The following is a 13,489-nucleotide window of genomic DNA, read 5'->3' on the forward strand; positions in this document are numbered from 1 at the left end:
TCGCCCTATAGACCAGGCTATCCTGGAACTCGCCCTATAGACCAGGCTGTCCTGGAACTCGCCCTATAGACCAGGCTATCCTGGAACTCGCCCTGTAGACCAGGCTGGCCTGGAACTTAGAGATGTGCACCACCACACCCAGGCAGGAAATGGGGTTCGCGTGCCACAGGTGTCCATTTGTCTTGGCAGTCCGTCTCTCTAAGGATCATCTTCCCGGCTTGCTGCGTCCCGGAAGAGATGCTGATGACAATACACTGGTAAAGTTCTGGCCGAATGTTCCCACCTCCACTCAGTCCTTTTCCAACCTTCTGAGATCAGTAAGGGTATTATTGCCGCTACACTGGAGGAAACTCAGAGATTCAAAGGGCCCTGGTGGTAAGTGACAAAAAAGAGGACTCCCAGACTCTAAACTTCATGTGACCTACTGTTACCTTGTTGTGACATTGTAGTTTACAACCTGCCCCCAGCTGATCCTTGGTTTTGCTTGTTACTCTGAGGACTTGTCTTTAAACCAACAACCAGTGTGAAACTCCAGAGTTTTATTTTAAAACAGGCAGCAGTTGTTTGAGTTTTACTGAGGGACCCATCATTCTACCTAAGGTATTTGCGTGTCAAATCTAGCAGGCTTTGGGCATTTTGGTTGCACCTTCATCCTCTGGGGGTTCTTTGTGTAGCCACAAGCGTCTGTCTACTCCGTAAGCTTTTTACTAGGAATTTGTGCTTGTGTTTGAAGTACTCCTTTATATACTTACTTAGGGCAGTAAGGAGCTTTAAAATATAAGTTTGTTTAGAGTGAGACATCTGCAGAGCAAATCATTCTTAAATCGTGCTGTACTGAGCTCATAGAACTACACCGAGACCAGGCACATCCACAGACCTCAGCTACAAAACTGCCTTCTTTCGCCCATTCTGCCTTCTTTCCTTAACAAATAGCCTCTTTCAGAGGTGGCTCAAGGTAGAATTGGTCTTCCCCATATTTTGTCCAGTGTATCTTTGGCAAGAGCTGACGCGTCATGATCAGGCCCGTGGCCGTCATGATGTGACAGTCCTGTCGTCACAAAGGTTCTCCGGAAGCAGCTTCGTGACTTCTCTCACATCTTCCATCTTGTACATCATATGATCTCAAATTAACCTGCTTGGTGTGTCTTACAGAATTACAATACCTTTTTCTCATACCAACCAGCCACTGGCTGGATGCAGCAACAGCAGCCTGCCCACCATTTTTGACCTCCTTAAGTAGATATTTTTTGCAACAGGGTCTTGCTGTGCAGCTTTTAACTCACATCCTCCTGCCTCAGCCTCCCTTCCACGTGCTGGGATCGTAGGTGTGCACCGCCATGCCCAGGTATATATAAGTGGATCTTTTAAGTTTGTGTTTACTAAGTAGGTTGTCTCTGACTGTGCATCACCAGCATAGCTAACAGTGTTCACCATCAGATTGGTCTTACATGAGAGGTGAGGGATACTGTCTTTGATGAAGAATGAAGTCAGTGATGGGGAAGTGAGATGAGGGAGGCCCACCCTTGCCTTCTCTCCAGCACATCTTGCTGTGGGTCACAGCAGAGGTCGTCATCCCTCCGTTCAGTGCAGCTCTGTTCTCTCCACCCTGACTGGGTCCTCAGAGTTGTTGGGCCGTCATGCAGTGCCCAAGTCGGCTGGTTCTTGTTTCCTAGGACTGTTAGGAAGTTTCACTGGGGATCCAACCCGGGTCCTCTGGAAGAGCAGCAATGCTTTTCATCGGTGAGTTTTCTCTCCAGCCCTGTTTCTGACAGTGATGACGGTTTACCCATCACACTGATCTCGTTTCAGCGAATGACAAGATTTTACTTCTTTGGAAAAGTAGAAAGCATTAGTCAGGAAAACCCAGTTTCTTTTCTTCCATCTGTAAATAAATACAGCTATATCTTGCCTCTTTTGTTCTTACTGTAGTGGGAGATTCTGTGTGGGTTCATGTTCTTCCCCTGTGCCTTTTTTTTTTTCCTCCACCCCACCATTTCTTGCATCTCAGCATCTTCCATCTCCAAGTGCCTGTATGTGATAAAGAATCCTAGAGAGATCCTTTCTGGACCCACTGTCGTTCTAGCCACAGCCTTTTTCTGTTTTAACAATTAGGCTTCTTGACTCTTTCTCATCTCTGCTTCCTCCTCACTGCACCTGCCTCTGCACAGCCACCTCCCCCCTCCTCACTGCACCTGCCTCTGCACGGCCACCACCTCCTCCTCACTGCACCTGCCTCTGCATGGCCACCACCTCCTCCTCACTGCACCTGCCTCTGCACGGCCACCTCCCCGTTCCTCACTGTACCTTCTTCCAAACAGCCACCCTCCACTTTTCCTTCCTTTTGGTCAAGGGTGCCACTGACCTCGAGCTTTCTGACAGTGTCAGTCTTAATCTTTGTGTGGCAGCTAGCATTGACGAGCCCGCTTGCACTGGTGTTCTCAGCTTTCATGGCACTCACATCTGCAGGCCTTTCCTGTGTTTCTCTGCCTGCTCTAAATTTCTCCAGGAATGTGTTAGTTACTTTCTATTGCCATGATAAAATAGCCCGAGAAAATCCAGAGCTTCAGCCCACAGTCCCTGGTCTCCATTGTTTTGGGGCAGTGTTAGGGCAGAGCATCATGGTGGAGCTGGATCGCTTACTTCTAGACAGCTGTGAAGAAGAGAGTGCGAGAAGGGCCTGGGACAAGATGCATAGCCCTCCCCACTATCCAAGTTCCGTCTCCTGGCATCTCCGCCATCCTGGACCAGACACAAGCCTTTGGGGTGGAGAGGTCATTACAGATCCCAGCTCTGAAGCATTGTCTTTAAAGTCCAGTTATATGTGCTTGCTAGGAGTCCACTGTGACCTCATTTTCTTTTACACATTCTCCATGGGCTGTGTGATTCACTCCTGTGGCTCCAGTTTTAACACCCAGCTCTCCATCCGTGGCTGTTCAGCGTGGAACAACCCAACCATTGGCCATTTCCCAGACCTATTGTCAATAAATGATGTTCACCATCCAAGTTTCTTCTGGTTGCCATAGCAAAAGACCTTAGGCCATGTATCTTAAACAACAGAAATTAATTTTCTCACAGTTGTGGAGGCGGGGAGTCCAAGGTCAGGGTGTTGGCAGGATTGGTTTCTCTTGAGGCCTGCCTCCTTCATGTGCAGACCCTTGTCCTCAGGTCTTCTCTGTCCTCCCAGGACCTTTACCCTGTGGATACAGATGACTCCTACCCTCAAGATCTCATGTAACCTTTACCTCCTTAAAGATCCACTTAAAATATGTTCGCACCAGGGTGTGGGCCTTCAAAATGAATTTAGACACAGTGCAGACCGTCATAGTCATTACCTGATGAGAATTTGAGGTCCATCCTATTTTGTCCCTGTACCACGTTTGATTCACATCCTGATTTGTATTCTCAATATTAGAACTATTCCCATCTCTCTTGCCACTTCAAACACTTAAAAACTGGTTCATTAACATCCTTTTGGGGTACACATTATTTTTTGTTAGGAATGCAGCTGAAGGTCAGGATATGTAAGATTACAGTCGATGGAAGCCAACTATGGTGGTTGATACTTGTAGTCCTTGCCCTCAGAGTGAGGCAGGAGACTAGTTTAGGGAAAGCCTAGGTAGCTACACAGTGAGTTCCAGGCCAGCATGGGTTACAAGTGTTAGACTGCCCTAAAAAACCACAACAGAGTGGATGGAAAGAAATTATAGATGAGTAAAGGTGATCTGCAAAGTCAAAATTATAAGGCCAAGCTTTTTCTAAAAAAAAAATACCAAACCAATGAGCAAAGACAAATGAGCAAAGAGGACCACAAAAGCTTAAGATTAAATAGTTTATTATTAAATATATTAAAAGTTTAAATAGCAATTTAAATTAATGACAGTTTTCTGGAAGGAGATGAATGATCATGATTTATTCATGAGATAAGGAAATCAAGAAATTAAAGGTAGGGAAAGCTGCCTGCTGTCGAGCCAGATGACGTGAGTTCCATCCTGGGACCCACATACAGTGCCAACGACTTCAGATTGTTCTCTGATCAACACATGTGCCCCGTGGCATGCAGGCCTGCATGTGGGCACACATGCGCATGCACACACACACACACACACACACACACAAAGTGTACTTAAAAAAAAGCCAGGCTTAATGGCGCACACACCTTTAATTCCAGCACTTGGAAGGCAGAAGAGGTGGATCTCTGGGAGTTTGAGCTTAGCCTGGTCTACAGAGCAAGTTCTAAGAGAGACCTTGTCTCAAAAAAGAGAAACAGGAGGAAATGATGAACATTAGGGCAGGGAAGTAGCTCACTGATAAAGTGCAAAGCCCTGGTTTGATGCTCACCCTGCAAAACTAAATAGTAATAAGTAAAAACCATGGAAGATAACACCTTCACAAAGGCTCTGGGCTCATGTTCCTGTTTGTTACTAAGGGTTTAGTGATTCCTGTCCATCCTTAGCTGAATAGGTGATTTTATAGAAAATAAATTTTTAAAGTTTATAGTCGAGCCCTACTATCAAAATCCGAGAGTTTTTTCTCTTTTAAATAACTAGTTATGGGTCTTCAGGATGGGTCAGCAGGCAATTGCACTTACTATGTGGGCCTGGTAACCTAAATTCCATCCCTGGAATGCGGGTAATGTGGAAGGAGAGAACCAACTCCATGAAATTGTCCTCTGATGTTTGTGGTGCACACATACACACACCTTTGACAGTAACCCCCACTTGTTCCTGAGTAAATATGAAAAGAGTTATATAAAGCCAGGTACCTAAACTTAAAGAATGCTTCCTTGACAAAAATCCCAGTGTATTTGAGTCCAATGTACATTGCCTTTCAGTAAAAATACTAAAGATCTTCCCACCAAAGTGGTCTTGATGTGCTTCTGATGTCCTGAGCCCTAGTCCTGGACGACTGATGCTTTTAGCACGAACTCTTCCCCTCTGAGTTGCTGTAGCCCCTGGAAGATGCTTTCCCTATCTGTACCACTTTACTTGGTGCGCCGTGCTCTGCCTGGCTCATCCTTTCTAATTTAACTGGCCAGCACTCAGCCTCAAATCCAACCTTCCTGAGAATTACTCCTCCTGTGCACCTTGCTCTGCTCCTGTTACCTGCATGACCCTAGAGGTGGCCTCTAAAGAGAGTGGCACTATCAGGAGGTGTGGCCCTGTGGAATAGGTGTGGTCTTGTTGGAGGAAGTATGTTATGGTGGGGCAGGATTTGAGGTCTCATATATGCTCAAGATATGGCCTAGACTGAGGCCACTTCCTGTTGCCTGCAAAGATGTAGGACTCTCAGCTGCTTCTCCAGCACCATGTCTGCCTGCACGCCACCATGTCCCACCATGATGATCATGAACTGTAAGAGAGCCACCCCAATGTTTGTTTTCCTTTACAAGAGTTGCAGTGATCATGGTGTCTCTTCACAGCAATAGAAACCCTAACTATGACAACCCTCTTGGGAAGTACTTGTCCGCCTGCAGAATCTGGCGCTTGGAAAGCAGGACTGTGCTCTGTGTCTATGTCCGCAGTACCCTGTGTCTAACTATGTCTCCAGGATCTTGTGAGGTGCCTGGTAAACAAGGCTTTCCTGAATCTAAGCAGTCTGATCAGGGGTGGTGGGAGGGTGGCTTCCGTGGTTCCCTGGAGCTTTGGGGTATAGCCTTATCTGGGATTACAATAATTCACTATTCCTTGCCAGGAAACACTGAGCAGGGCCTCACCTCGCAGCGAGTGGGGCCACTTAGGCTCTCTCAGGTCGGGCAGCTAGCACTACACAGTGAGCCACATCTCAGCACTCGGGTGGGGAGTTAATTGTCGGCTTACTAATGAGGACACAGGCTGTGGTGCCCTGTGTGCCAAAGCGGGGACTTCTCCCCAGCTGGGACTTGGGCTCAGTCTGTAACCACTTTCCTGCAGGGTTTGAAGTTCTGTGCTGTGCCTCTGGGGAACTGTCAATGGGTGGGGTCAAGGCCTGGGTTTAGGCCTGGATTGTAGATGAGCTAAGGAGTTGTCAGCCAGGCTCTTAGTTCTCTTCATTCTCTTGTGAACACACTTCCATGTTGTAGTTTAAAATTGTATGCAAGTTATTGGACACTCCCAGACGCTGGTTTGTCTTCCAGTTACACACTGAGTTTAGGACTAAAGAGATGGCAGCTAAGAGCGTATTCTGCTCTTGGAGAGGGTCCGAGTTGAGTTCCCAGCACTCAGGTCAGATGGCTGCCACTGCCTGACTCTGGAGATCTGACATTGTCTATGGGCCTCCATAGGCACCGCGTTCACGTGCACAAACCCACACATAGATACACATAGTTAAACCTATAAATATAAAATCTTTTATTACTGTGATGAAACACCATGACCAAAAGCAGCTTGGGGAAGAAAGGGTTTATTTGGCCCACACTTCCACATCACAGTTGATCATTGAAAGAAGGCAGGGCTGGGACCTGGGGGCAAGAATTGAAGCGGAGTTGATAGAGGGGTGTGTTTACAGGCTTGCTCCTCATGGCTTGCATAGCTTGCTTTCTTATAGAACCCAGCACCACTTTTACTCCAGAGTGGTCCCACTCACAATTGACTGGGCCCTCCGATATCGTCACTAACTAAGAAAACGGTGCTGAGACAGCAGCTCACCAATGGTCTATCCTGGGCTCTCATGGTGATCTCTTCATTCATGCCTTCAAAACAAATACCACCTGGGAGGCTTAAACATCACCAGATTTGGCTGCCAGCTCAAGGCACAATCTTGGCCACCTCTGGGACACAGTTTCTGTGCATTGACACTGAGGAAACTTCCCAGATTTCACCCCAGCGATGCTGGTCTCTTAATCACTGCTAACTTCTCAGCTCCAGCTGACTGGCATGGGTTGTCCCCGTGAAGCAAAGGTTTCACTTCCATGATGCTGGTCTCTCGTTAATCACATCTGACTCTTCAGTTCCAGCTCATCAGACACCACGGATTCTTCACACAAATAGCCTGCTGGAGTATTTGCTTCCCTCTGAAGCTTCACAAGCCAGGCCTCATCCCCGCGTTTTCACAACTCCTGTTCTCCAGGCTCCCACAGAAAGGCTCACCAAGCTTTGAGTACTTGTGGCTTTTCCAGCCCAAAGTTCCAAAGTCCTTCCACAATCTTCCTCAAAAAACATGGTCAGGTCTGACAGAGCAGCACCCCATTATCCTGATACCAATTCTGTCTTAGTTAGGGTTTCCATGACTGTGATGAAATACAGTAGCTAACAGTAGCTTGGGAAGGGAAGGGTTTATTTGGCTCACACTAACACATCACTGTTTATCATCAGAAGTCAGGCCAGAAACTCAGACAGGGCAGGAACCTACCTGGAGGCAAAGCTGATGAAGAGGCCAGAAAGGAGTGCTGTTTATGGCCTTGCTTCTCATAGCTTGCTCAGCATTCTTTCTGATAGCATCCAGGACCACCAGCCCAGGGATCGCCTACCCACAATGGGCTGGACCCGCCCCCGAAATCACTAGTAAAGAAAATACCCTATAGGCTTGCTGACAGCTAGAACTTATAGAAGCATTTTCATAACTAAGTCTCTCTTCTCTCAAATGATTCTAGCTGTTTCAGATTGACATAAAGACTAACTGGTACAACTACATAATAAAGATGGCTAACTTCCAAGATGGCTGGCATCTTCTTCACCCTCCTGACTTGAGACAAAAGCCTGGCAGCTTAAAACAAAGATTTTGTGGGCTCCCCCCGCCCCCGGCAGGAGGGCCCCTGCTGATGGACTGGCTCAACAAGTTCAAGGCTGGATCAGGACGCGCACGCGCCCTCACCACAAAACTAGCCTTTTTTTAGCTGCTGATTCTGGCTGCTCCAGTTTGCTGTGTTTGAGATTTCCTCACTGATACCTGTAGCACTGGAGATTTTTCCTGCCTTTAATCTGCAGAGAAAGCGAACCTGGTTTAAGACCCCGGACAGTAACATTTTCACCTCTGTAGGCTCAGGTGCCCACAATCACAGTTAAGATACGGAATGTTTTTATCACTGCAAGATTCTTCTAAAAAATTATTTTATGTATGTGGGTACTTTGTTGACTTGTATGTCTGTGCACCATGTGTGTCCTTGGTTGCCAAGGCCAGGAAAGGGCAGCAGATCCCCTGGGACTGGAGTTAGAGATGGTTGTGAGCCACCGTGTGGGTGCTGGGAGCCCAGTCTGGGTCCACTGGAAGAGCAGCCAGTGTTCTTACTGAAACCCTCACCAGCCCTCTGATCATTTCATTAAGGAAAATTCTGTAAGTGGATTGGTTGAGGTTTTAGAGTAGTTGGGATTTTAAGACCACTGGTACCTAGACATTGTCATCTGTGACGGGTGTTCCTGGTGTCAGCGTGACTACATCTGGAATTAACTAAAACCAAAGGGCTGGGTGCACCTGGGAGGGATTTTTTTAAAATTAAATCATTCAAAGTCAGAAGAACTACCTTTAATCCATATCTTTTGAGGTGGAGGATCCACCTTTCGTCAGGGCCACACCTTCTGCTGGTAGCCTATTTAAAGGACACGGAAGAAGGAAGCTTGCTGTTACTACTTGCTCTTGCTGGCAAATCTGTTCCTTCATTGGCATTAAGCCTACTTGTTCGGGATTCTGGTGTAGGCTGAAGACCAGCTGAGACATCTAGCCTTGAGGACTGAACAGCTGCTGGGTTCTTGGGCCTTCTGTTGGTAGAGCGCTATTGTTGGACTACCTGGACCACAGCCTGTGAGTCACCCTTTGTATATATAGAGTCATTCCATCAGCTCTCTCTAAAGAGCCCTGACGCAAGCACCGTCTGACCGAGCTTCTCTTGGAGTTTCAGTTTGCAGTTCTTGAATTTTAATGAATATCGGCATCTTTTTTTTTAAAACCTTTATTGATCCAGTTACATGTGTTTACATACAACGTTGGTCAAAAGTTTCTGCATTCACAGCTGTCCCCTTTGCCTTCCATTTCTTTTCCATGACATTTCCCCAGCTGTGGACCGAATCATAGATGAGACCCCTACAGTGCTATATTATTTGTGTTTTAATAAATAAAGCTTGCCTAAAGATCAGAGGGCAGAGCAGTCATATACAGGCCAGGGAGTGGTGGCACACACCTTTAATCCCAGGGAGACAGACCAAGGCCACCCTGGGCTACACAAGATGGATCCAGAAACAGATCCAGGTGGTGTGATGGTTCACATCTTTAATCCCAGTGCTTGGGAGTCACACAGTTTTACTCCCAGCACCAAGAAGGTGGAGACAGGAGTGATATGGCTGGGCAGACAGGAATATAAAGGGGAAGAGACAGGAACTCAGTGGAGTGTGGAGTCTGAGGATTCATGGAGACAGGATCTCTCCCTTTCAGTCTGAAGATTTGGTAGCAGTAAAAGGTCTCTCTAGTGCTTGGCTGCTTTGCTTTTCTGATCTTCATCTTGAACCCCGATATCTGTCTCTGGGTTTTTATTATTCGTGCTGCAGGCCCCTTTACTGGTGACATAGCTCTAATGAGCAGAGACAGAAACTTCGGGGCAACCTGCAGAACGAGAGCTTGGTAGGCAGAGCATGTGACTCAGGTGAAGGCTCCTAGCCCCAGTCCTGCTGAGGAAGGGCAAGTGGCAACTGTAGGCACTGTGCTGACCTGGGGTGTCAAAGTCTCTCCGGTTGCTCTGGCATGCAGTTGGAGATTCATGGCCACAACCAGGAAAAATTAATTATTTATTTATTATGTATACAATATTCTGCCTGTGTGTATGCCTTCAGGCCAGAAGAGGGAACCAGATCCCATTACAGATGGTTATGAGCCACCATGTGGTTGCTGGGAATTGAACTCAGGACCTTTGGAAGAGTAGGCAATGCTCTTAACCTCTGAGCCATCTCTCCAGCCCCCAGGAGTATTAACTTTAAATATATGTGTGTATGTGTGTGTGTGTGTGTGTATCCCCATTGCATTTCTTCTTGTTGACTTGTTCTCTTACTCATTTTGCCATTAGGGTTATTTTTAAAATGCTGTCTGAAGTACTACAAATGGCCAGCAGAGGACAGCAGCGCACCATAATGGCATGGGCTGAAATCTGAGGTTTAGCAGTGTATTCTGGGTAAATCTTGGGCTTGGATTTAGAAATCCAGAGTAAGTGCTTAAATCCTCTGAATCGGAGTCTATGTTGTGGTTTAGGGCCACAGTGATGATTTTGAAAGGTCAAGGGACCAGTGAGATGGCTCAGCAGGTAGAAGCACTTGCTACCAAGTCAGACAGCCTTAGTTTGCTCCTGAGCCCCACCGTAGAAGGAGAGAACCACATGGTCCTCTGATCTCCATATGCATACAGTGGCACACACACACACACACACACACACACACACACACACACACTTGAAAAAAGAAAGGCCAAGCCTGTGGATGCCAGAGAAAGAAATGAATTCTGTCCATAGAGATCCCTCAGCTGGAAGTCACTTCTCCATCACCATGGTCCTGCCCAAGTCCCAGGATGATGCAGAGCATGGTGTGTGAGTGTGTATTTCCATCTTCTAGACTTGAGTGACTCCTGACACATGCCTGTTTACTTCCCAGCAGCCCGGCCAGAGCTTTGGGCAAGGGACTTGGTATGACTTGTACTATGGCTGGCCTAGTGACCTTCTAGGCTCTGGTGATACCAAGAAATTCTAAGTGCTAAGTGTCTTCCCTGCTGTCTTAGACAGGGCTCCTGTTGCTGTGATGAAATACCATGACCAAAGAAACTTGGGGAGGAAGGGGCTTGTTCACCTTACACTTCCACAGTACTGTCCATCATGGGAGGAAACCAGGACAGGAACCTGGAGGCAGGAACTAATGCAGAGGCCAGGGAGGGGTACCGCTTGCTGGCTTGCTTCCCCTGGCTTGTTCGGCCTGCTTTTTTGTAGAACCCAGGACCACCAGCCAAGGGATGGCTCCACCCACAATGGGCTGGGTCCTCCTTCATTAATCACTAATAAAGAAAATGTCCTACAGCTGGATCTTATGGAGGCATTTTCTCAGTTGAGGTTCCCTCTCACCCAGTAAATGTCCCAAAATATGCCTTGGTGGTCATTTTGTGTCATTTTCTCAGGCATTAGCATATTCTGTATATCATATACATACCCATTGTTAATCTCTTATATATAACTCTAAATCTGTTGTTTTATTAGAAAAAAATCATTTGCCTGCAGGGCCTGATATTCAACTCTGTCAGTAGAGGGCGCTGTAGGAACACCGGAATAGAAAAGCGGACTTTTGGTTCATCCTGCTTTGCTATCTAAGTAAGGCTTCTGCGGTACTCCCCTTTGCCGGGGCCTGGTGAGCAGCTGCCCTAAGCACCTTCCCCCAGGAGATGTAAAAACCTCAGGCAACTTCACCATCTGATGAGTTGTGGCCTGAGTCGGCTTTGAGGTCTTAGTCTTGGAGCACTGTTTCTTAGGCTGTCTCAGCTATAGGTGCAGAGGTGTCTCCATTTACCACCTACTCTTTCTGTCATCTTCAGAGGACTTACTCTTACTAGCCATTCCTCCATCACTCCAGCCCGCTGAAGTCAGCAATTCATTGTATTAGAGTTTCTCCCGCCTCTTTCCTGAATGGATCCTGAGTAATGTGCAATTACCCCCCACCCTGTGTCTGTGTTCACATGTGTGTGCAAGTGCATATGGGGGCCAGAGGAAACCTCTGGTGTTGTTCCTCAGGAAACTATCTGTTGTGGGATATTAGTGGAAGATGTGCTACATTCGTTTATGCTGTGGAACATTTGTTTTAATGATGCTAAAATGTGTGGCATTCTTTTTGTTGCATTTGTTTAACTCTGTGAAGCTGTGTCACTTGACTGCTAAAACACCTGATTGGTCTAATGAAGGGTTGAATGGCCAATAGCTAGGCAGGAGAAAGGATAGGCGGGACTGGGGGGCAGAGAGAATAAATAGAAGGAAAATCTGGGAAGAGAAGATGGAGGAGCAAGGAAAGGAGAAGGAGAGGTGGAATCAGGGGTCAGTCACCCAGTCACACAGCAAGTCATGGAATAAGAAGTAAAGAAAGGTATAGAGAAAGGTAAAATCCCAGAGGCAACAGATAGACGGGATAATTTAAGGAAAACTGGCTAGAAAGAAGCCAAGTTAAGGCTGGGCATTCATAAGAAAAAATAAGTCTCTGTGTGTTTGTTTGGGCCTTCCAAAGAGTAAAGAGTATAAACAACCAACAACATTTTGACATTCCAGCATCAGGTTTGAATTTCCATAGGGACTGTTCAGCTCTTTACTAGGTGTTTTAGACAGGCAAAGTAACACATCTTTACAGAGTTAAAAAAATGCAACATAAAAGAATGCAATACACATCTTTGCATCATTAAACAAATGTTCCACAGCATAAATGAATATAACATATATTCAACTAATATTCCACACCACCTATCCACCCTATTTTGAGACGGGTTTCTCATTGATCTGAAACTCACCAATCAGGCTAGGATCCCATAGAGTCCCAGGGAGCCACGTGGCTCCTCTCACCTGCTTTGGGATTACAAGCTTATGCACCATACCTGGACTTGTTTGTGCTCATGTGTGTGAGTACATGTACATGTGTGTGTATGTAGAGGCCAGAGGTTGACCTTAGGTGTCTTCCTCATTTGCTTCTTCTACACCTTATTTCTTATTGAAATTTGTGTGTGTGTGTGTGTGTGTGTGAAAGAGAGAGAGAGAGAGAGAGAGACAGACAGACAGACAGACAGACAGACAGACAGACAGACATGGAGCACTTGTGGAGACCAGAGGACATCTTGCAGGAGTCCGTTCTCCCCTGCCATTATCCGGATTCCAGGTCTCAAATTCAGGTTGTCAGCCTTGGCGGTAAGAGCCCTTACCCCCTGAGCCAGCTCCATAGTCCCACATTTTAGTTTTTGAGACAGGATCTCTCACTGAACTGGAAACTCACTGATTGGTTAGACGGGGTGGCTAGCAAGCCCCCTGGATCCTCCTGTCTCTGCGCCTCCCCCAGCCGTGTGATTCAGACTGCAGGGACCTATATGCCCTCAGCGGCCCCACCTTTGGCACAGGTTCTCATGTAGCCCAAGCTGGTCTCAAACTTGTTCTGTAGTTAGGGATGACCTTCCATTCTTGATCCTTTTAATTCTCCACTTCCCAAGGCCTAGGACTACATGTCTATCTGGTAAGGTAATTTTTTTTCCAGTGCTTGAATCTGAATCTAGGGCCTCATGCATGCTAAGCAACTGGTCTATCACCGAGCCTTATCCCCAGCCCTGATTTTTGGTAGTACTTGAAATGGAAGCTTTAGCCTGGTACCTGCTGACAGATCCCCTGACACCGAGCAGAGCCTTCTTATTCTTGAGCTGAAAAAAAATTGACACTGTGATCTTTATCTTATAGACATTTTGAATGGGATTTGAATTTATGTTCCTCATTTAAAGCTATAAAAGCAGTTCTGTTGAATTTTAGAAGGAGATGTTTAGAGGGAGCCCTTCTCCTGCTGTCAAACAAAGCAAAACGCCCCCCCCCCCATGACAT

General features: G+C 46.7%; 1 protein-coding gene and 1 non-coding gene across 9 annotated transcripts in view; both read right to left on the reverse strand.

The window, feature by feature from the left end:
• The window catches only part of Htr2b (5-hydroxytryptamine receptor 2B), a 748,006-nt gene that overhangs the window by 550,975 nt on the left and 183,542 nt on the right, over nt 1-13,489 (reverse strand). The gene's annotated exons all lie outside the window — the stretch shown is intronic.
• On the reverse strand, nt 9,570-9,687 carry LOC126489121 (small nucleolar RNA SNORA44). The gene has a single exon (XR_007588860.1). It is a non-coding gene; the product is annotated as a small nucleolar RNA SNORA44 (small nucleolar RNA).

Source organism: Alexandromys fortis, unplaced genomic scaffold (genome assembly GCF_014885135.2).
Source record: "Alexandromys fortis isolate MF-2015 unplaced genomic scaffold, M_Fortis_MF-2015_v1.1 scaffold_213, whole genome shotgun sequence".
NCBI classification, from domain to species: Eukaryota; Metazoa; Chordata; class Mammalia; order Rodentia; family Cricetidae; genus Alexandromys; species Alexandromys fortis.